The sequence below is a fragment of the Adiantum capillus-veneris genome, chromosome 19 (genome assembly GCF_014529385.1).
Source record: "Adiantum capillus-veneris isolate H3 chromosome 19, ASM1452938v2, whole genome shotgun sequence".
Taxonomy (NCBI): domain Eukaryota; kingdom Viridiplantae; phylum Streptophyta; class Polypodiopsida; order Polypodiales; family Pteridaceae; genus Adiantum; species Adiantum capillus-veneris.
In genome coordinates this window covers 44,513,750-44,535,934 of record NC_140949.1, presented here as the reverse complement: position 1 = coordinate 44,535,934, position 22,185 = coordinate 44,513,750, and the positions used below count along the sequence as shown (strand labels likewise).

The following is a 22,185-nucleotide window of genomic DNA, read 5'->3' as shown; positions in this document are numbered from 1 at the left end:
TCCTTCCCGTGAGGGACTTAAGCGCGAAGCCGTACTTTCCCGTAAGGGACTTAGGCGTGAAGCCGTACTTCCCGTGAAGGGCCTTCCCATGAGACGGGAGATTCCTGCAAAACAAACCACACAAAGCAACAATTCTCAAAGCGTATCAACACCTTATACCTGTCGCTTCTTGCTCGAAGAATCGACCTCCGTACTCAGTCGCCACGCGAATACTTGCAGTTTCCGTCGCCAGACTCTGCTTCAAAGCCCTAGCGTTGGTGCTTTTCTGCTGCTTCCGGCTCTTCAGAAACTGAACGCTAGCTACCCTTTTATAGGGTCTGGCACCTGGCAGGAATAGGGGTCCAAAAAGCAGAGCTAGGCGCTCCTAGAGAGAGGAGAGAGAAAATCGCGTTTTCTAGAGAGAGAAGAGAGAGAGAGAGAGATCGCAATTCAGCCCCCTGCATAGCTATTAGCACTGGCTTTTTTTTATAAGAGCCTTGCTTGCTTTATTTTATTAATAAAGGGGCCGGTCACTTAAAAGTGACCGGTCACTTTATAAAATAAAGTGTGAACCTGTTCAAACTTTAAAAACTCACTCAGTTAGTGAAAACAATGCTATACGAACACATTCCAGGCGTCCCCGGGTGCAAGACACGACACAGATGCAATGCAGACACAGACTCCTCGCGGAAAAACATCTGTCCTCCCGCGACTGTTCCTGCTTTTCGTAAAAAGCTTCATTGAACCCATCTTTATTCTTGTGCTTGCGTTCTTACGCGTACTTTCTTACTCAGTTCGGATTTCCTCCTTAGCCTACGGGATGCCCCCTTACTGATGCACCCGTCACCCATCATGTGACGCATCAGGGGCACTCGTAACCCGGCCCTTTTCACCGAACTTACGGAAACTCCTTCGCGATGTTTACCGTCACCCATCAAATGACACATCAGAGTTGTCCGTTCCTGATGGCAGTTCCTGTAGCTACAATCTTTTAACAGTTCTTAGTGCACATAATAAAATATCCTAAAAAAGAGATTTAATCATTAAAAATAAGAAAATAGTCCAATTAGCAACATCCCTCTGGCTTCTAAACAGTTGACCTCAACTGTAGTGCTTGGACATATACCTCCAGTATCTCGGGATAAGCTGCTAATTCCTCCTGCGTCATCCACTGAGCATCTAGATTCGAATAGTTCTTAAACTTAACCAAATACTTCTGTGTTATCTTTCCGGATTTGAGAGACCGCTCATGATGACTTACTATCTGCTCCGGTTGGAATATTTCTTCTGTTTCCTCAACCTCAGGAGGTTCCTCAGCACTAGCCTGGCTTGGAGGCGATCCCACATACGGCCGGAGTAAACTGACATGGAAAGCATTATGGATCTTCCAATTAGGCGGTAGCTCTAATCGGAAAGCAACATCATTCACTCGCTCAGTGATCTTAAACGACCCATAATAACGGGTAGAAAGTTGTGAGACGCTTGTTTCTTAAGTCTTGCCTTCTCAAACTTGAGTAAGACTAACTGTCCGACTGTTAAGTCTAGATTCCTTCTGTGCTTGTCTGCAACTTTCTTATGCTTTTCCTGAGAGCGGAGAATAGCTCTCCTAACTTGCCCGTAGGCTGTGTCCAAATCCCAAACAAATTCATCTGCTGCAAAGATCTTATCCTTAGTTAAAAGGATGGGTGGAAGCAAAGGCTTACCATAAAGAATCTCAAAAGGTGCTTTCCCCGTCGATGAGTGTATGGTATTGTTATACGCATACTCGACAAGAGGCAAATATTTCTCCGAGTCAGATTGCCGGTCGGACACATAAGCTTTTAACATATCCAATACTGTGGAATTGGCTCTCACTTTGCCCGTCCGTTTAAGGATGGTAGGTAGATGAAAAATTTAGCTTCGTACCAAGATTATCCATCAAGGCACGCCAAAAATTTCTTGTCATGCGAGGATCTCGATCACTCACAATTGACTTAGGCATTCCATGATGCTTAAAGATCTGTGCCAGGAAGACCCTAGCCATATGGTCTGCTTTGATCGTTTTCTTGACTGGTATAAAGTGTGCTTGCTTGCTAAACCTGTCCACAATGGTCCATATCGCGTCATTTCCAGTCTGAGTTCTAGGGAGGTCCATGATAAAGTCCATGGCAATACTTTCCCAAGGTTCATTAGGCACAGGCAAAGGTTGTAGCAACCGGGGGTTTCTAATCACCGAGCAAAAAAAAGTGAGCGAAAACAAATTTCGAGCAAATTTGGGGACAACTTGATGCAAGAACAACAATGGTGAAAGAAAATAATTATGTCATGCATGTTATTTTCACGACCACAAATATGAGAATTGATGGACGAAAATCTAGATTTTGAAAATTGAATACTTTGGTTACATGCAATCTCTTTATACTAGAGACATAATGCAATTCTAGGTGACATATCTTCTCTCAAAAAAGTCCCCCAAAAATTTGGCACTTGGATTTTGTTAAAAAGTCAACACAACCTTGTAAGCCTACAATGCTATCAATTTGGGAACCTCCTAAGGCCTGAAACAACTTGGCTTTTGTAAGTGCTTCTTGATGCACAAACTCTAGGCTCTAAAAAACATAAAGTAGTTGTGCTTGCAAGGCATGTATGTAACACGTTTGCTATTGTGTCGCTGAAAATCCACACATAAGCACCAATAGAAGTCTGTAAGCATGTTAATACTTAACTCCTTTCTCTATTGAATGAATTGTACTAATATGAAACACATGTGATGCATTAGGAGCCACAATTACCTCCCTTACCAATTTGGTTGTGGCATAGTTCTTCCCTTTGCCATAGTTGTACTAATAGTGGGAGGTTTTTAATGAGGTCAATGACACTTGTCCATGAACGTGCATGTGTAGTCGTTAGTCTCCTCTTTAATCACTATAGGTGACACTTTTGAGCCAATAGCACCCGACAACAACTTAGAGATGACACCTACCTTGTAGAACTGTGAGACTTCTTTGTCAAGGCCATAAATATGATTACCAATATCGTGTTCCTCATGTTCCAGCTTCACATTTTCTCCAAACAATGTCAGAGCACATAGAAAAAATATCCATCTTGAATATCGAAAAGATGTTTAAGTGTGTCAACCTTAACCTATGTAACTGACTGTAAAAAAAAAGAACTAGTTTTTGACCCCATTGAGGTCCATAAATGGAAATGTGCTAGAGCATTGTTTGCAAAAGATAGAACAAGCTTTCTTGGAGTATGGTAAGGTAACGTATATATAACAGGCCGAATAGAGAGCGTATAGAAAGATGATATTTACCTTAAATTCTTTTAGCAAATTCAAATAATGTACAAGTCAAAGCATAGTGCGATCTTTTTCAATGTCATACATGCCATTAGCGACATCTTAATTTGTGATGACAATAAAAAATATTCCCAAATCACTGCTCTTGAAAGAGCGTCTTCAAAAAATTATGTTGTTAGCACCAACAATGGCATGGCAAACGCAATCGAAGCCCGTTTTAAAATTTCTCATTTACTCACTTACTCTCACGCCATGGAGGACACACCGAAAGGCTATGTGAAGTTCTGAATGTCTGGGTCCGTCTTTACGAGACCAATATGTCTGGCTAAGTTTTAGTCATTTCCAACGCTCACTACCATGAGGTGCCACTTTGATGTTACTCGTCGGCGCTCGTCGTCTGCCATTGCTTGTTGTCTACTCCGTCGGATTGTCGTCAATTGTCCAAGATCTGTTGTGCCATCGTCTATCGTCGAGCACAACCAAAGTAAGGCGCCTTGTCATCGTTTGAGTCACAGGACCAATATGTACGCCCAAGTTTTAGTCCTTGCTGGTGCTCACTACCATGAGGTGCAGCTTCGATTTTACTTGCCGACGCTCGTCTTCCGCTATTGTTTGTCATCTACTCCGTTGAATTGTCGTCAGTTGTCCAAGTTGTGTTGTGCCATCGAACACAACTAAAGCATGGCGCCTCGTCATTGTTTGCGAGGTATGCAATGAAATGCTGCTCACAATAGCCAGCACTGGCTCCAGCTCCCTTCACTTATTAGTATCGCCGTGTATAGCATGGGACTCGTCGTTGTTTGACAATGAGGTATGCAATGAAATGCTGCTCAAAATAGCCAGCACTGGCTCCGGATCCATTTAACGTGAAGGACTACATCCCTGTGTTGGCAGCATTGGACATTCAATTGAGGTCACGCCACTCGCACGAAGCTGCTTGGATTGAGTAGCCGTCGTGTATAGCATGGGACTGGTTTGTTGCTGCAACCAGTCCGCGCCGACACGGACTGGTTGCAGCAACAAACCAGTCCCATGCTATACACGACGGCGCTCACTAAGTGAAGGAGCGCTGACTGTTTGGTCTTTACTTTTTTTAAACATTATCATTCTATTTTAAAGTTTTTGATCGAAATAATGCTCAAGTAATTGAATTTGTGGGTGTTCGAACTTCGTATGAGTGTGTGTGTGTGTGTGTGTGTGTGTGTGTGTGTGTGTGTGTGTGAGAGAGAGAGAGAGAGAGAGAGAGAGAAAGAGACTCGCGAATATCTGAGTGAGAGAAAGCCATGTCGAATGTGATATTTAGTGTGCATAAGTAAGCAAAATTGTGTGTTTTTCTTTGATTCTTTGCGCTCAACTGAGAGGACGTGAGAGGGTGAGAGAGCTCCATGGATTTATGCTTTCATTAAGTTGCATCAATTAACACAATACTAACACATGGTTTGTTCTTCAGTCAGATAACAAGAATTTCAAGGTCACTAAGGAGCTTTTAGTTTCCCAGTACAATGGTTTACGTTTTCTTAATTTTCAACAAACCTATTTTATCTTATTATCTATGTGCTCCATGGCAAAAAATGCCCCTGGCTTGCAGTCGATGCCGGACATGTGCCAAAATTGTCCCACGGTTCCGACACCGATGGCAAGCGGGGTGGTGGGGGGGCTTTTTTTTGTTCATTGAAATAAAGAGGCTAGGGCATTTTTCATGTAAAATAAATGAAGGGATTGGAGCATTTTTAATTTGTCATGGAAATGAAGGGGTTGCAATATTTTGTTTTCTTGACGTAATTGCTATTATTTTATCTGCTATTTTTTATGAAATTGAGTAGTGAAAATATGTAGAATACAAATCTCATAAGTAAGGGTGCAATGATTGAAGGGGTTGTTTATTTATTTATTTATTTTACTTTGATGTAGTCATGCAATTGGGAGAGCCTTTCATAGAGAAGGAGAAGGCTCTCTGGTTCATGATATTCTTTGTAGGGATCCAGTGAGCTTTGTGTCAATCACAGAGGGTCTTGATGATGATGATCTTCACGGTGATGAGAGCAAGAGAACATATATTGGCTTGTGGTCAATGAATGAAGTGGATGCTCACAGAGCTAGGCAAGAGGCAGCCTTGCAATATTATTGGTTTCATTCCATATCACCCGTGAGGTTGGGGCATATTTGCTTTCTAGAAAAAGGAACAGTTTAAAATTATGAATGGTCTTTATTATAAGTATTCAGGCCGTGTTGGGAAGGTATTTAACTGCCTTTCTGGTGTTTTTTAAATAAATCGTAAGCACATTGTGCTTTGGTAGATTCTCAACATTGTTGACCCAAGGATTTGCTCGACTATTTTGTTGCTTGATAATACTCGCTCGCCAATTTGTATAACTCTAGCAACCCAGGCGTCTTATGCCGATCATACTTCACTTTTTGGCAAACCAAGCATTCCCTGACATACTTATCAATGTCTGCTTTAAGGCTAGGCCAAAAGAAATATCTTTCCATTGCTAAGGTCATAGGGAGAATACCCCGATGACCTGCATAAGGCGAAGCATGTGCTTCATCCATGATCTTGTTTCTTAATGGTTCTGCCACACATATGGCCTGATGGTGGTAGAGATAACCGTCCCGGATGGAATAGGGAAACTCATTCTTTCCACGATGTAGCTTTCCCCAGATGGTGGAGAAGTCTGGATCATTCGGATACAAATCCGATAGTGCTTCTAATTCTTGGTGATACACCGAAGTGATAGCGTTCACCCTTGGCCGCCTAGACAATGCGTCTGCGACTACATTCTTACTCCCAGCCGTGTGAAGGATCTGGAAGTGAAACATAGACAAAAAGTTTGCCCACCTCATCTGCTTCTCAAATAGTTTCCTTTGCGTAAGAAAATACCGCAAACTCTGGTGATCAGTCTTGATCACAAAATCCGCTCCTAGAAGATAGTGCTTCCAGTTGGATAAGGCGTGAATCTTAGCCGAGAGTTCCTGTTCGTAGATTGATGCATGCAACTCTACATCCTTAAGCCGTCTGCTTTCGTAGGCCACTGCATGGCCTTCTTGGTTTAACACTGCTCCGATGCAATCGCCTGAAGCATCGCAGTGAACCTCAAATGGTTTCCTTAAGTCAGGCACTATCAGAATAGGTCCATGGCTTAGCAAGTACTTGAGCCGATAAAAAGCTCCTTGTTGTCTCGAGCCCCATCTGAAAGGAATCTTTTTCTTTGTCAAATCATGAAGTGGTCCTGCTACATGAGCAAACCCTCGGACAAACCTTCGATAACATGAACATAATCCCAGAAAGCTACGTACATCATGTACCGTAGTGGGAATAGGCCAATCTTATACCACTCGGATCTTGGCAGGATCCATACTCACTTGATTGTGAGAGACTATATGGCCGAGATAGTGTCACGAGGACGTGGCAGTTATTAACCATGTCACAGAGATGTGGCAACTGCTAACCTTGGTTGTTGGTTTCTTTCCAATGGGGTTTATTTTATTTGTTTAAGACCCTCTTTTTGAAGTAGCAAATGGTCGGACATTGTATGGCCAATGTGAACGGTAGATTCACCCGCAGACGGGAAGTGGTCGGCACTGGAATTCGTATGGTAAGAGGATGTCTAGGCTCAGAGCAAGATCATATAGGTCCCCCCGTCGCACTTAGCAAGTTGGTGGATACTAGGAAGTGAACTCAATTAAGGCGTAAAGTCAAGGTGGGACTACCAACAAAAAGTATCCGACAGTTGGGCCACATTGCACTTTTGGATGCGGTCCCAATGAGGATAGATGGTCAGAAGACCAGTGGGAGCCCAACGGAAGCATCTCCTAAAATTTAGGGAACTGCTATTTTGGGCCGTGAAATGTGTTCACGTCATTACCTCCGGTATGACTAGGGGAACATTTTATAACTCTGCCGCGAAGTCAACTGGGCAACCGGTCAGGATATTTTTAAGCGGCAAACCCGAAACGGGAAAATGCTTGAAAATGCGCCAAGTGTCACATTTTCGTGAACTTTCCTCTTGCAGAAAAATGGGCGCTGATTTTTAAGCTGGGAGAGGCCTCGTTTGCAACCTGTCACAGGTTAAGAGCTATGGAGTGCTTTCTTTCCCTCTCATGTACAGTGTGGTGCTAGGAGTGATGCCCTGCACACTACACACTGCTCTCTCTCTCCCCTACGTGCAGTTATGTGATGCCCCACAAGAGGGCTCCTCATTTGACTGATGTACAGTTGTGTGGGTTCATGCTTTTGTGCTGAGGCAAGAGCCTCCTTGAGCAAGAACAGGGGTAGCTAGCTGCTGCTCCAAAGCAGGCACTGGTGAGGGTCATAACCTCACCATACAGGTGCAAAATCAGCGCTGTGTATGTGCTGTAAATTCACTGTTTTTCAGCCATACGGACGCCAGGACCATTGGGAATCGTGCCCCACTCGCAGAGGACAGTTAGGGGACTGTTTGGGGCTGAAAACAGGGCAAAAACCAGTAAATACAGCGTGCTGAATTTACTGTTTTTGGACAGGAATCAGAGGGTATACGACAGTGCAAGCGAGTTCCAGCAGGGGAATTGGTTTCGCGCAAGTTTAGGGGCTGTTATGCTGCCGAAATTTGGCCAAATCAAATGGTATCTAGGTGGATACACGTGAAGGATTCCCAGGACTTTACCTTGTAATTTACCCTCCTAAAGAATAAAGAAATACCGAAAGGGGCGCCAATTTTGGGGCCTACAGGTTGTCGGCGTCTGCTCGAAGCATTCTAGCTTCCGAGCCGTGTGTGTATTCAAGTGTTAACTCCCGTCGCAGATTCTCTTTGCAAAGTGCTCTGTGTGTGTGTATAAAGTAAAGAATTTCGGGTGAAAGCCAACGCCTACCGCCCTACGGGCCGGTTTCATGGTTCCATTGCCGGGATATCAATCACTTTTTCCTCAAAGAGTGAGCCTGGATTGTTCAGGGTAAAGACACACAATGCAGGAACACGGGGATTACACTATGGCCGACAAGGGGAAGGGAATTATGGAAGAGGGTTCCTCTCCAAAGGACAGGCAGGAGATTCCTATGGTTTTTGAGATTGGCGAGAGCTCACGGCCACGTCAGTCTGTACCTCCTGTCAACGTGAATGTCCCTCCAGTAGTACAGGGCTTTATGACAGGGCAACTTGAGGATGATGCGTTTAAGACTCAGTTAGTTGCCGCGGTGAATGTCTTTTCGCAGCTGGTGCAGAATCCGAGGTTTATGGAATTCTTGCAAGCGTCACCAGTGCAACAGCAAAATAGGCAACCTACGCCGCGTACGGAGCTTGTTGAAGCTCAAGCCCAGGTACTTCATGAGGCGCAGGAGGAAAGGGAACACTCGCATGTTGCGGAGTCGGGGGCTCCAAAGCAGGTTCCTCCCATGCTTGAACAGGTGGCTAGAACGCCTATTCCACAGGTTATGCCAGTTCAGCCCGCCACCTTTCAGAGCCAGCATGCTGTCTTGAATGGACAGGGAGCTGGATACCAGGCTATGCACTCAGTTTTTCCACCACCCACGGTACATCCTGGGTATTTCGGGGGTGGATCAATGTTCCAAAGTATGGCTGGTTATGCGCCTGGAAGTCAGCCGTACATGCCAGGAACAGTGTTCGGGGGTATGCAAGGCATCATGCCAAACCCCATGTATGGTACTATCGGCATGCAGCAAGGTTTCCACGGCAACCAGGGCCAGTTTGGGGTGCCACAAGGTCATTTTGGCATGGCTGGTTTTTCTGGACAGCAGCCAGATATCGCACCTCTTACGCAAAATGTGAATGGCCAAGGCGTGCCGATCATGCCTAGTATAGTGCCCATGTTGCAGACCATTCCGTATGACAATTTGGGGGCACTAGAGAAGCCGAAGGCTTACAAAGAAGGTGGTGCAGCAGTAAAGTTCAGTACCTTCAGTGGTTTCGAGGACAAGACAAAGGCACTCACTTTCCTCCAGCAGTTTGATACAGCTTATGCGGGAGGGAATTTTTCAGAGGCCTCGAAGGTCAGGAAAGCTGCCACTTTCTTAAAGGACAATGCGCTTACATGGTGGACGACATTGTTAATGCAAGGACAGGCACCCGCCACTTGGGTTTACTTCAAGCAAATGTTTGCATCTGCTTGGCTATCAAATGAATTTGAAGCCGATGTCCTGACAGATTGGCACCAGCTTACGGCAGCTTCGTGCAAGAGCTTGCTCGAGTACAATAGGAGGTTTTGTAAAGCATTACTCTCAGTGACCTCCTACAGATTTGTGCCATTGACAGAGTAGATAGAGAAGTATTGTTGTGGGCTGCCTAAAGGGCTTCGCGATTACTGTACAAAGAACAGAGTGGCTACCCTTACTCAGCTTATGGAAGTTGCGAACACTGGTCTTGCCCTGTTGAAAGGAGAGAACAGTGGATTTCCGAGCAGTGATAAAGGAGGGCAGCAAAAGAAAAATTCAGCGAAGAAGCCCTTTGTGAAAACGGCTCCTGATGCGTCACAGGGGTCAGAACAGGCCACCAAAGATAAGGATTCAGCTGGGACTTCTGGAGCGCAGGCAAAGAAACAGAAAAGGAAGCCTTTTGTGCGCAAATCGCTCAAGGAAAAGAAGGTCCTAATGGCTGAGAACAAATGCTTTATATGCGAGCAGCCTGGTCATATTTCTATCAATTGTCCACAAAGGAAAAGGCCAGCTGACTCAGAGGATAAAGAAGACCAGAAAGGCAAGAATCCTAAACCCACGACAGGTTTAGTGCCAGACATGGTGGGTGACAGGCCCAGCACAGATACCAGTGAGTTATGCAGGGCATGGGGTAAAGTTAGGGATCAGACGGCACTCATCTTCTTTGATCCAGGTGCCAAAGCCAACTTTATCTCACCAGAGTTAGCTATGAAGCTGGGCATCAGAGCTGAAGAGATGGGGTACACCGCAGAGGCAGGGTTGGCATGTCCTGGCCACTCAGAGTGTGTTACTCCCATCATTGGAAAACTGCGTCTGCATATTCAGTCGTATGTGGACACTGAAGAGTTTTACATCATGCCGCTGGAAGGTTGTGACGCCTTGTTGGGGATCCCGTGGATGTTCCGAGTGCATGGAGTCTTGGATGCCTACAACAAAAAGATCACTGTACAGCATAGGGGCAAAACTCACATCTTGGATGTAAAGCTTAAAGGAGAGTCAGTCCCTATTGTATCTGCTTCTGCTATCACTTTTGTAATAAAGAATCATCTTTCTGTGTACCTGATTTTTGCACGCGATGTCTCAGATAATGATCAATCAAATTTATCTGTGTTAGATAAAGAAAGGTCAGCATTTTTGCAAAAGTTTAGTGACTGTTTTTCTGATTCATTACCGTCGCAATTGCCGCCAAAGAGACCTGAGGACCATCGGATAGATTTGGTGCCAGGGTGTAGCCCACCAAATAGACCTCCCTACAAGGTTAGTGCGGCGCAGCAGAAAGAGATTATGGGCCAGGTTGAGGAGTTATTAGAGAAGGGGCTGATTCAGCCTAGTTCTTCACCCTTTTGCTCCCCAGTGCTCCTAGTGCAGAAGAAGGATGGCTCATGGCGCATGTGTATTGATTACCGTGCGTTGAATAAGAATACCATCAAGAATAGGTTTCCTATTCCTCGCATTGATGATATTCTCGATCGTTTAGAGGGTGCTGCAATTTTCAGCAGGATAGACCTTAAGAGTGGGTACCATCAGATTCGTATAAGCCCAGAGGATGTGCACAAGACTGCGTTTAGAACGACATTTGGTCTTTATGAGTTTCTAGTGATGCCGTTTGGGCTAACAAATGCTCCTGCCACGTTCAACAGAATGATGGACCGGATTTTCCGCTCGCATCAACAATTTGTTGGAACATTCTTCGATGACATGATTGTGTATTCGAAGAATGAAGAGGAGCATAGGCGTCACTTGACCATTGTGTTCGAAGAGCTGCGCAGTCACAGGTTACTTGTCAATCCTGAGAAAAGTGAATTCTTCCTTGAAGAGATCCACTTTCTGGGCCACATAGTCTCAAAGGATGGTGTTAGAATGGATCCCGCAAAGGTCGAAGCTATCAAGACATGGCCAGACTTGAAGACTGTGCACAATGTCAGAAGCTTCTTGGGATTGTGTTCCTACTATAGAAGGTTTATCAGAAATTTTGCAGAGATAGCATCGCCTCTTCACGCATTGCAAAAGAAAGAGGTCACTTTCAGATGGACCCAAAAAGAGATTTCAGCTTTTAGTCTCTTAAAGGAAAAGTTGACTTCAGATCCAGTTATTGTTTTGCCAGATCTCAGGAAGTCATTTGTGGTCCAGTGTGACGCGTGTGGCAGTAGCATCAGAGCAGTGCTAATGCAAGATGGACGGGTAGTAGCCTATGAAAGCCGAATTTTGCAAGGGCCAGAGAGGACTATGCAAGTCTATGAGAAAGAGCTCTTGGCCGTGATTCATGCGCTTTCTAGCTGGAAGCACTACCTCTTAGGAGCTGATTTTGTTGTCCAAACAGATCATCAGACCTTGCGATACTTCTTGACACAGTCAAAGTTATCCGAAAAGCATATGCGATGGGCAAACATTCTTTCCATGTTCCACTTCCAGATTATGCATGTGGAAGGTAAGAAGAATGTTGTGGCTGATGCGTTATCAAGAAAGCCACAAATTTCAGCTGTGTCAATTCCTTATCATCATGAGTTAGATGACATGAAGGAACAGTATATTGTTGATGAAGATTTTGCAAGGATCTTTGAACAGTTACAAGAGGGGCAACATCACGAGCACTACCTCCTCAGAGATGGTTTTATGATGATGCATGGCAGACTTTGTGTCACTAGGCCACTGCGACATAAGGTCATGGAAGAGAGTCATGTCCCACCGTATGCAGGGCATCGTGGCATTGATGCAACAGTTAAAGCGGTAGAGACGTTCTTCTATTGGCCTACCTTGAGGAGAGATGTGGATGCCTTTGTGCGAGCATGCATAGTTTGCCAAAAGGTCAAGTTTGACAGGCAAAAGGCACCAGGGTTGTTACAACCACTGCCGATTCCGGATAAGCCATGGGAAAGCATTGCTATGGACTTTATCTTTGATCTTCCAAGGACACCAACAGGGAATGATGGTATATGGACCATTATCTGCAGGTTCAGCAAGCAAGCCCATTTTATCCCTGTCAGGAAGAAGATAAAATCTGATCAGATGGCACGCTTGTTCATGTACAATGTGTTTAAGTACCATGGTATGCCACAATCGATTATCAGTGATCGTGATCCTCGCATGACCAGTTTGTTCTGGAGAGGATTGTTTGAGAACATGGGTACTACGCTCAAGTTCTCATCTTCGTTTCATCCACAAACTGATGGACAGTCAGAAGAGGCCAATTCTACTGTCTTAGATCTGCTGAAATGCTATGTGTCAGATAATAAGGGCAAGTGGGAACAGTATTTGCCTATGCTTGAGTATGCGTACAATAATACGGTGCATTCGTCTACTGGCAAAGCACCTTTTGAAATTGTTGAAGGCGGCAAAAAGGTTCCTCCCATTTTGCATACAAAGGACAAGATCTTTGAGGCAGATCGATATGTTGAGAACATGGATGAGATGTATAAGAAAATTAAAGTTGCCTTGGAGAAGACTCAGGCAAAGCAGAAAAAGGCTGCTGATCGTCACCGTCGTGAATTGTTGTTATCACCTGGTGATTGGGTTCTGCTAAGGTTCGAAAAGGCAAGGTTAAAGAAGATGAAGGACAAGGAACGGCTGTTTCCTAAGCTCAGCATGCGTTACTATGGGCCTTTTCAAGTGCTTGACAAGATCAGCGATGTGGCTTACAGGCTGAAACTGCCTGATGCGTGGAAGATTCATAATGCGTTTCACGTGAGTCTTCTAAGACCCTTCGTGGGTGATGTGCCAGAAGATATGCCAGTTGAGGATCAGCCAGAAGTTGAGGAACTTGATGAGATCCTGGTACCTGAGCAAGTTTTGGCACATAAGGACAGAAAAGTTAAAGGACAAGTTGCAAGACGCTATTTGGTGAAGTTCAAGAACTATCCGCCTATGGATGCAAAGTGGATGGAAGAGCATGAACTGTCAGAGTCACCAAATGTATTACAGCTTTACCTTGAAGCCTTTGGGTTACAGCCTACTTATGCCCCAACCCAACGTGTGCAAAGGAGGGGTAATGATAGAGCTAGTACATCAAATGTACATATGAGTTCAGTGCCATAGATGGAAATGGCAAAAGTATGAAGGCCTCATTAAGTCATATGTATCTATGTATGTTACAACCTTTCTTGCAGATACATGCGATGATAAAAGAGTGTTAATAGCACAAGATCATCAATGGCGTGTATTTATGGTATGCAATCGAGGACGTTTGCGATTTCAAGAGGGGGGTATGTCACGAGGACGTGGCAGTTATTAACCATGTCACAAAGATGTGGCAACTGCTAACCTTGGTTGTTGGTTTCTTTCCAATGGGGTTTATTTTATTTGTTTAAGACCCTCTTTTTGAAGTAGCAAATGGTCGGACATTGTATGGCCAATGTGAACGGTAGATTCACCCGCAGACGGGAAGTGGTCGGCACTGGAATTCGTATGGTAAGAGGATGTCTAGGCTCAGAGCAAGATCATATAGCTCCCACCGTCGCACTTAGCAAGTTGGTGGATACTAGGAAGTGAACTCAATTAAGGCGTAAAGTCAAGGTGGGACTACCAACAAAAAGTATCCGACAGTTGGGCCACATTGCACTTTTGGATGCGGTCCCAATGAGGATAGATGGTCAGAAGACCAGTGGGAGCCCAACGGAAGCATCTCCTAAAATTTAGGGAACTGCTATTTTGGGCCGTGAAATGTGTTCGCGTCATTACCTCCGGTATGACTAGGGGAACATTTTATAACTCTGCCGCGAAGTCAACTGGGCAACCGGTCAGGATATTTTTAAGCGGCAAACCCGAAACGGGAAAATGCTTGAAAATGCGCCAAGTGTCACATTTTCGTGAACTTTCCTCTTGCAGAAAAATGGGCGCTGATTTTTAAGCTGGGAGAGGCCTCGTTTGCAACCTGTCACAGGTTAAGAGCTATGGAGTGCTTTCTTTCCCTCTCATGTACAGTGTGGTGCTAGGAGTGATGCCCTGCACACTACACACTGCTCTCTCTCTCCCCTACGTGCAGTTATGTGATGCCCCACAAGAGGGCTCCTCATTTGACTGATGTACAGTTGTGTGGGTTCATGCTTTTGTGCTGAGGCAAGAGCCTCCTTGAGCAGGAACAGGGGTAGCTAGCTGCTGCTCCAAAGCAGGCACTGGTGAGGGTCATAACCTCACCGTACAGGTGCAAAATCAGCGCTGTGTATGCACTGTAAATTCACTGTTTTTCAGCCATACGGATGCCAGGACCATTGGGAATCGTGCCCCACTGGCAGAGGACAGTTAGGGGACTGTTTGGGGCTGAAAACAGGGCAAAAACCAGTAAATACAACGTGCTGAATTTACTGTTTTTGGACAGGAATCAGAGGGTATACGACAGTGCAAGCGAGTTCCAGCAGGGGAATTGGTTTCGCGCAAGTTTTGGGGCTGTTATGCTGCCGAAATTTGGCCAAATCAAATGGTATCTAGGTGGATACACGTAAAGGATTCCCAGGACTTTACCTTGTAATTTACCCTCCTAAAGAATAAAGAAATACCGAAAGGGGCGCCAATTTTGGGGCCTACAGGTTGTCGGCGTCTGCTCGGAGCATTCTAGCTTCCGAGCCGTGTGTGTATTCAAGTGTTAACTCCCGTCGCAGGTTCTCTTTACAAAGTGCTCTGTGTGTGTGTATAAAGTAAAGAATTTCGGGTGAAAGCCAACGCCTACCGCCCTACGGGCCGGTTTCAGATAGTGTATCTCAGAGAGAAAGAACTCGCTCTTCTTTGCATTCACATGCAACTCATGCTTTCGCAATTCTTGAAACACTAAGTCCAAGTGCTTCCGATGTTCCTCTTCTGACTTAGAGAAGATGAGTATGTCGTCAAAGAATACTCCCGTAAAAGCTCGATACGGGCTAAAAATGCGGTCCATCATGCGATTGAACGTCGCAGGAGCATTGGTCAAGCCGAAAGGCATTACCAAGAATTCATATAGTCCAAAGGTTGAGCGGAAAGCAGTCTTATGGACATGCTCAGGGGCGATCCGTATCTGATGATACTCACTCTTTAAGTCTATGCGACTAAAGACACTTGCACCCTGCAACTTATCAAGTATATCATCAATCCGAGGGATCGGAATGATTGTGATCTTATTTAAAGACCAATAGTCTATGCACATTCGAAACGTGCCATCTTTCTTCTGCACCAGTAGAACTGGAGAGCAGTAGGGTGAAGCACTTGGCCGTACTAACCCTTTCTCTAGAAGCTCGTTGACTTGCTTCAAAATTTCCTCTTGCTGAGCAAGACTCACCCGATAAGGGGGTTGATTGGGAGGCGAGCTACCCGGTATGAGATCTATGCGGTGATCTTCCGGGCGTACCGGAGGAAGTTCATCAGGAAGTGTTTCCGTGAAACAATCCTTGTACTTTTCAATAAATTGAAGACGCTTGATTTCCAGACTAGAGAGAGAGTCTCTACTAGTTTTATCCTTTGCAAAAATCAAGTAAGCAGAAACACATTTCTTCATTTCTTTCTTAATGGAGATATGGCTTACAATTGGGAACTGCCAATCTCCTGCATCAGCTTGAATCTTTATTTTCTTACCCCCATGATCAAAAGTGAGGGTCTTTTCCACATAATCGGGAATAGGTGTCATGTGAAAGTGCCATGGCATACCCAAGATGATATCACATCCCTCGATGGGTGCCATCAAAAATGATTCGCGGTCCTTGTACTCGCCAATCCGAAGATTGAGCTGTCCTTGCACGGGAGTTGCATTGATTGTCAACCCCTCGAATGCCGATCCGGATGTAACCGGTGTGCCAAGCTGAGCCGGTGTGAGGCACAATCGTTCCGCAGTATCTAGGGAGATGAAGTTATCCGTGGATCCTTGATCATAAAGAATCAGTACTCGCTGGTTGTTCAAAGACCCCCAGCCCTTCAGAAGTTGACGCTTCCCTTTCTCTATTTCTGTGTTTCCTTGAACATCTGGAATTGAGTTCGAGCTTGGTGGTGCGGGTTCCTTCCTTGCTTTCTCTTGCCTCGTAGAGGCTTGTTCTTGCCGTTGCTGCTTTAGCGGGCAATCCGGTTTCATATGTCCTTTCTCGCCACAGTAGAAGCATCTTCCTTCCTCTCTGAAAGTTTGAAGTTGAGTAGGAGAAAGATACTTAGTTCGCTTGCCAGTGCCCTCTGGCTTCTTAGAATGATCATCGTCCCTAGATGGAGGACGTTTTCTTCCTTGGCCCCCTTGGTCATCGTAGACCCCTCTTTGTCTTGCACGGTAAGTGCTATGCTCCATCTTTCTGGGCGTCCCAGTTGAGTGCAAATCCTCAGCAATGATTGCTGACTCCATCATCCTCTGAAGAGTATCATGCGGATACACCTTCATACTCTTTCGAAGCTGCGGTTGGAGACCCGCTTCGAACTTTCTTTTCTTTTCCTCGTCGGCAATCTTCATGAAGGGAGTGACCTTCAGAAGAACCGACCAATACTTGTCCACATAAGTCGTTACTCTGTCATGTTCCTTCTGGGCAAGCCAGTCCCATTCCTTCCGTATGTCCTGCTCAAAGTCAGGCGGAAGAAATTGTTCATACAATTCAGATTTGAAGCTCTCCCAAGTTCTGGCCTGAGAACCTTCCAGAATCTTGGCTAACCACCAATTACTTGCCGTTTCCTTGAGGTGCATCCCCACATGGTGTAATTTGGATTTTTCTGTGAAGTGCCCATTGGTAAAGGCGACTTCAAACTGTCTGATGAAGGGCAGTGCTTTGGAGATTTCTCTCCGTCCGTTGTAGGTTTCGAACTTGATGCCCTTGTCGCCTGATTTGAAGACTCTCATGCAATGTTGAGACTTGCGACCTTGCTTCTTGAATCGAGGCTTATCTTTAGGTTGATGTATGGTAGTGGCGGTAGTAGCTGCTTCCTTCTTCTGACGAGATGATCGAGAAGTAGAAGTATAATCAAGAGAGTAAGATGGAGATGAGATAGAGATGTCCTCGCTCTCGTCTAGCAGAGAGAGCGCTTTTTCCTGGCCTTTCCTTGAAGTAGGCCGTTCATTCCGATCCGAAGATCCTTTGTGCACCTCGGCACGTTCTTCTTCTCTTGCCTCCTGTGGTCTCACGCCAACAGTGTTGATTGGATGCTTGATTGCATCAGTTCCATTCGTTTTCTTCATTCCACTCAAGAGCTTTTGGACGTCTGGCAACAGTAAGATTTGTTGCAACTCCGCAAGCATATCTTGCACTTGTTGAAGCTCCTCTTCAACGCTTCTCCCTTGGCTCGACATGGTTCTTCCCGTTCTTCCCGGAATCGTCCTTCTTTGCAGAGAAAGAGAGGAGTCCGAGCTCTGATACCACTGTCACAAAACGGGAGCGTACACGAGCACTTAGAAAATCTGAAAATTATAATTCTTTGAAAACATGAGAGAAGGGAGAAGATCGACACAGTATTGGGGACCAGAAGATGGGCTGGCCCCCCCCCCATTAAGAGTATTCTTTTATTCAGGGAGAATTCTTATACAAGCACGAGAACCCGAGGAAACCCCTCCGTTCTATAGTCTTAGACCCAAAGGTCGTGCTTTCCCGTAAAGGGCTTGGGCACAAGGCCGTTCCTTCCCGTGAGGGACTTAAGCGCGAAGCCGTACTTTCCCGTAAGGGACTTAGGCGTGAAGCCGTACTTCCCGTGAAGGGCCTTCCTGTGAGACGGGAGATTCCTGCAAAACAAACCACACAAAGCAACAATTCTCAAAGCGTATCAACACCTTATACCTGTCGCTTCTTGCTCGGAGAATCGACCTCCGTACTCAGTCGCCACGCGAATACTTGCAGTTTCCGTCGCCAAACTCTGCTCCAAAGCCCTAGCGCTGGTGCTTTTCTGCTGCTTCCGGCTCTTCAGAAACTGAACGCTGGCTACCCTTTTATAGGGTCTGGCACCTGCCAGAAATACGGGTCCAAAAAGCAGAGCTGGGTGCTCCTAGAGAGAGGAGAGAGAAAATCGCGTTTTCTAGAAAGAGGAGAGAGAGAGAGAGATTGCAATTCAGCCCCCTGCATAGCTATTAGCGCTGGCTTTTTTTTATAAGAGCCTTGCTTGCTTTATTTTATTAATAAAGGGGCCGGTCACTTAAAAGTGACCGGTCACTTTATAAAATAAAGTGTGAACCTGTTCAAACTTTAAAAACTCACTCAGTTAGTGAAAACAATGCTATACGAACACATTCCAGGCGTCCCCGGGTGCAGGACACGACACAGATGCAATACAGACACAGACTCCTTGCGGAAAAACATCTGTCCTCCCGCGACTGTTCCTGCTTTTCGTAAAAAGCTTCATTGAACCCATCTTTATTCTTGTGCTTGCGTTCTTACGCGTACTTTCTTACTCAGTTTGGATTTCCTCCTTAGCCTACGGGATGCCCCCTTACTGATGCACCCGTCACCCATCATGTGACGCATCAAGGGCACTCGTAACCCGGCCCTTTTCACCGAACTTACGGAAACTCCTTCGCGATGTTTACCGTCACCCATCAAATGACACATCAGAGTTGTCCGTTCCTGATGGCAGTTCCTATAGCTACAATCTTTTAACAGTTCTTAGTGCACATAATAAAATATCCTAAAAAAGAGATTTAATCATTAAAAATAAGAAAATAGTCCAATTAGCAACATAGGCTATTTACATGTGTGCACTTGAATCGCAAGTTTAGGAACTGTAGATCTATTGGAATAATTTAAAGCCATCAAGAATGGACAACTTTGATGTGCCGTATGATGGGTGACATTAAGCATCGCGAAGGAGTTGTATCGTTAGTTCGGTAGGTGAGACCGGAAATGGATATTCCTAATGCGCCACGTAATGGGTGACGGGAGCAGGGGAATATTCCATTGGTCTCACAGGAAATCGGAACTGGAAAAAGGAATACGTGTCAAGACGTAAGCACAAGAATAAAGACGGGTTCTAAGAAGTTTTTTCTAAAAAATGGATTTCCGGGAACAGCAAATGCTTTCCCGCGAGGAATCTGTGTTTGCATTGCATCTGTGCTTTAGAACTCCATCTAGGGATGCCTGGAATGTGATTGTGTAGCATTAATTTTCAGCTCACTCAGTTTTATTGAAGCTTTTTGAACAGGTTCACATTTATTTAAACAAGTGACCAGCCGTCCACTTAGTAGGTGGCCAGCCCACTTAAATAAAAGCAAAGCTTGATTAAAAAAACACCAGCGCTCGCTTCTCATGGCTGAAAATAAAGGCCAGCGATCTCTCTCTCTCTCTGCTCAACAAAAACAGCCCGCAGCCTCCTCCTCCCTCTAGCGCTACCTGCTCCCCTATTCCGGCCGGCTCCCAACGGCTATTCGTGCAGAGTGCCGGAGCCTATAAATGGATTGTGCATCATGGCAATCAATTGTGCTCTCTCTCCAAGTCATCCTTATGGTGAAAACGAACATTGCCTAGCATCTGGCAAAGTCTTCTCCCTCTGAAGGAACGTATTTTCTTTTGGCGTTGCTTGGTGGGAGCTCTACTTGTTGGCAGCCTATTGCATGCATGGCATATAGCGCCTTCTCGTTGTGTCAGATGTCATACTGAGGAGACTGTGCCACACTTATTATGGGGTTGTCGCTACTCCAGATCCTTCATTCGGCAAGTGTCGGCTGCTCTTCGGCTTCGTTTTCCTTCCGGCACTTTCACATACGATTTTGGCTTTTTAGAATGCTTCAATCCCCAGGGTCTCAGTTTACGGTCCTTTTTGGTTGGGTCAGATTTTAGGTTTTGTGGGCCATTTGGCACCATCGCAACCTCTTGATGTTTCGAGGCACTAATGTTGACCTGTTTCCCTACTTCAAATTGTCGCTTGGTCAAGTTTTGCCTATGATACTGGGAACATTACTCTTGATGCCTGTTTCTAGTCCTTGAAGCCTCATGGTGCGCCGTTTTTGTATCTCTTCTTTTTTGTGGGTTTTCTTGTTTAATTATATCGACAAGATTACAGAAAAAGAAAAAATTTGTGTGTGTGTGTGTGTGTGTGTGTGTGTGTGTGTGTGTGTGTGTGTGAGAGAGAGAGAGAGAGAGAGAGAGAGAGAAGCGGCGAGCGTACCTTATCAAGTTGAACGAGTGTGCTGGTGAACGACTGAAACAAAGCCGCAGCTTTTGGGTCCCTCAGGAGTCGGGGCTGGCATCTTACTGCAAAAAAGGACGTCTTTCTGTTAAAAAAAGAATTTCAAACTTCTCTCATCATGCACATAATCGGCCGCCAAATCTTTTCAAAACTCACAATTTGTGAGTGAATTGCATTAAGCACACTATAAAATTACAAAACAACATCAAGCTCACACCGAGCCTTGACGACCGAGGTGCTGAACATTACAAGTTGGATGACTACCGTCTCTCATCGAAGAGGCTTATCATCACCGGCTTAACAAAGTAGGTGAACTATAGTTCTAGGCTTTACTTATCAAAGGTTGACAACACGGCATGGGTAACCTTATACGAGTCTTTCGAGTCTTGCTTGCATGAGCGTATAGATCACCACTCTGCTTTCTTGTATAATCTTTGAGAAGCTTGCCACGTCAAGATCTCCTTCAAACACACAGCGGTTCCTCGCCTGCCATATATGATGAAAGAAGAAGTACTTGACAGTCTGAGTGCAGATGAGAAGAGCAGGACTTCCCAACTTCTTGCCACCAAGGAACATATCAGTTTTGAAGAATCTTATCTTACTCTATACTAAAGGACATTGAACATCCTAAAAGGGTTATGCTATCTATCGACACATGGCACTCCAAAAAGGGAGTTGTTTCTTTAAAAAAAGAATTTTAAACTGCTCTAGTCATGCACATAATTGACGGCCAAATCTTATCTTACTCTATACTAAAAGAAGTTCAACGTCCTAAAAATACCGAAGGTTCAGCTATTGACAAGTGCCATTCCCAAGAAAAAATGCTTCTTTTAAAAAAAAAAAGCCTGATCTCATCGTGCGCATAATCGACGGCGAAAGGTGCCAGGCACTCTCTACTTTGAGAGGCACATAGTGCGCACAGAGAGAGAGAGAGAGAGAGAGAGAGAGAAGGGGGGGGGGGGGGGGGACTCCTGATGTGATCACGTCTCTTGCCCGGTTAAGCAGTTCGTGGCAGTGCCAAAAGAGAGAAGGGAGGAATGAGGGCGGTTACGTGAAGACGAGGGAGCCCACGTGTGGTTTCCATTGGGCGTTGGTGCTTGAGGCCAAGTGCTAGTCGTCAGGCAATGAGAGAGGGGTTACTTAGGTGAATCAAAGGCCTACAAAAGCAATTGTGTGGTGCAAAAAGGGGGCATGGTAGGAGTATGCAGAGCCATCGAGCAGAGGGCAATTTGCCCAAGGTGTTACAACCACCTCCTTCGTTGCTACAATGATTGTTGTAGCAACTTGTGATGTCCCCAAGTGCTCTATAACATTGTCAAAAGGGTTGTTGATGCTGAGATAAATGCATATGTTGCTCCTGCTATGACGTCGATCTCCTATCATGGTGAACCTTGTTGCTTTGCTCAAGATGTATAGCATATGTAGAAGAGCACACATGATATGTGTTTGTGTGTCGGTGCTCTCTATCTACTGATGAGATTGCTTTTCCTTAAGGGGTGAAGTTGTGGGATACTAACACTTATGAGAGAATATTGTACCGACGTAGAATTTGTGCGTAGAATTTGCACAAATTCTAAACGAGGCAAGGAGCGATGAATGAGGGAGGCTGGCCAAACTGTACGCGCGCTAAGCATGGCCCTACTATGGGCAAAGCTAGGCGATGGTCACGAGCTCTATGAGTGTGGGTAGAGCTATCATGGCGACGACAAATAGAACATATTGGGAACCAAAACCTTCTTTTAAA

The 22,185-nt window shown here is 45.2% G+C and overlaps 1 protein-coding gene across 1 annotated transcript in view; it reads right to left on the bottom strand.

Moving 5' to 3' along the window:
* Positions 1 to 20,555, bottom strand: part of LOC147433923 (uncharacterized) — a 63,422-nt gene extending 42,867 nt beyond the window's left edge. The window contains exon 1 of the mRNA XM_086490549.1: positions 20,421 to 20,555. The gene's annotated coding sequence lies outside the window, so the exon portion shown is untranslated. The remainder of the gene's footprint in view (positions 1 to 20,420) is intronic.
* Positions 20,556 to 22,185: the final 1,630 nt, after the last annotated feature.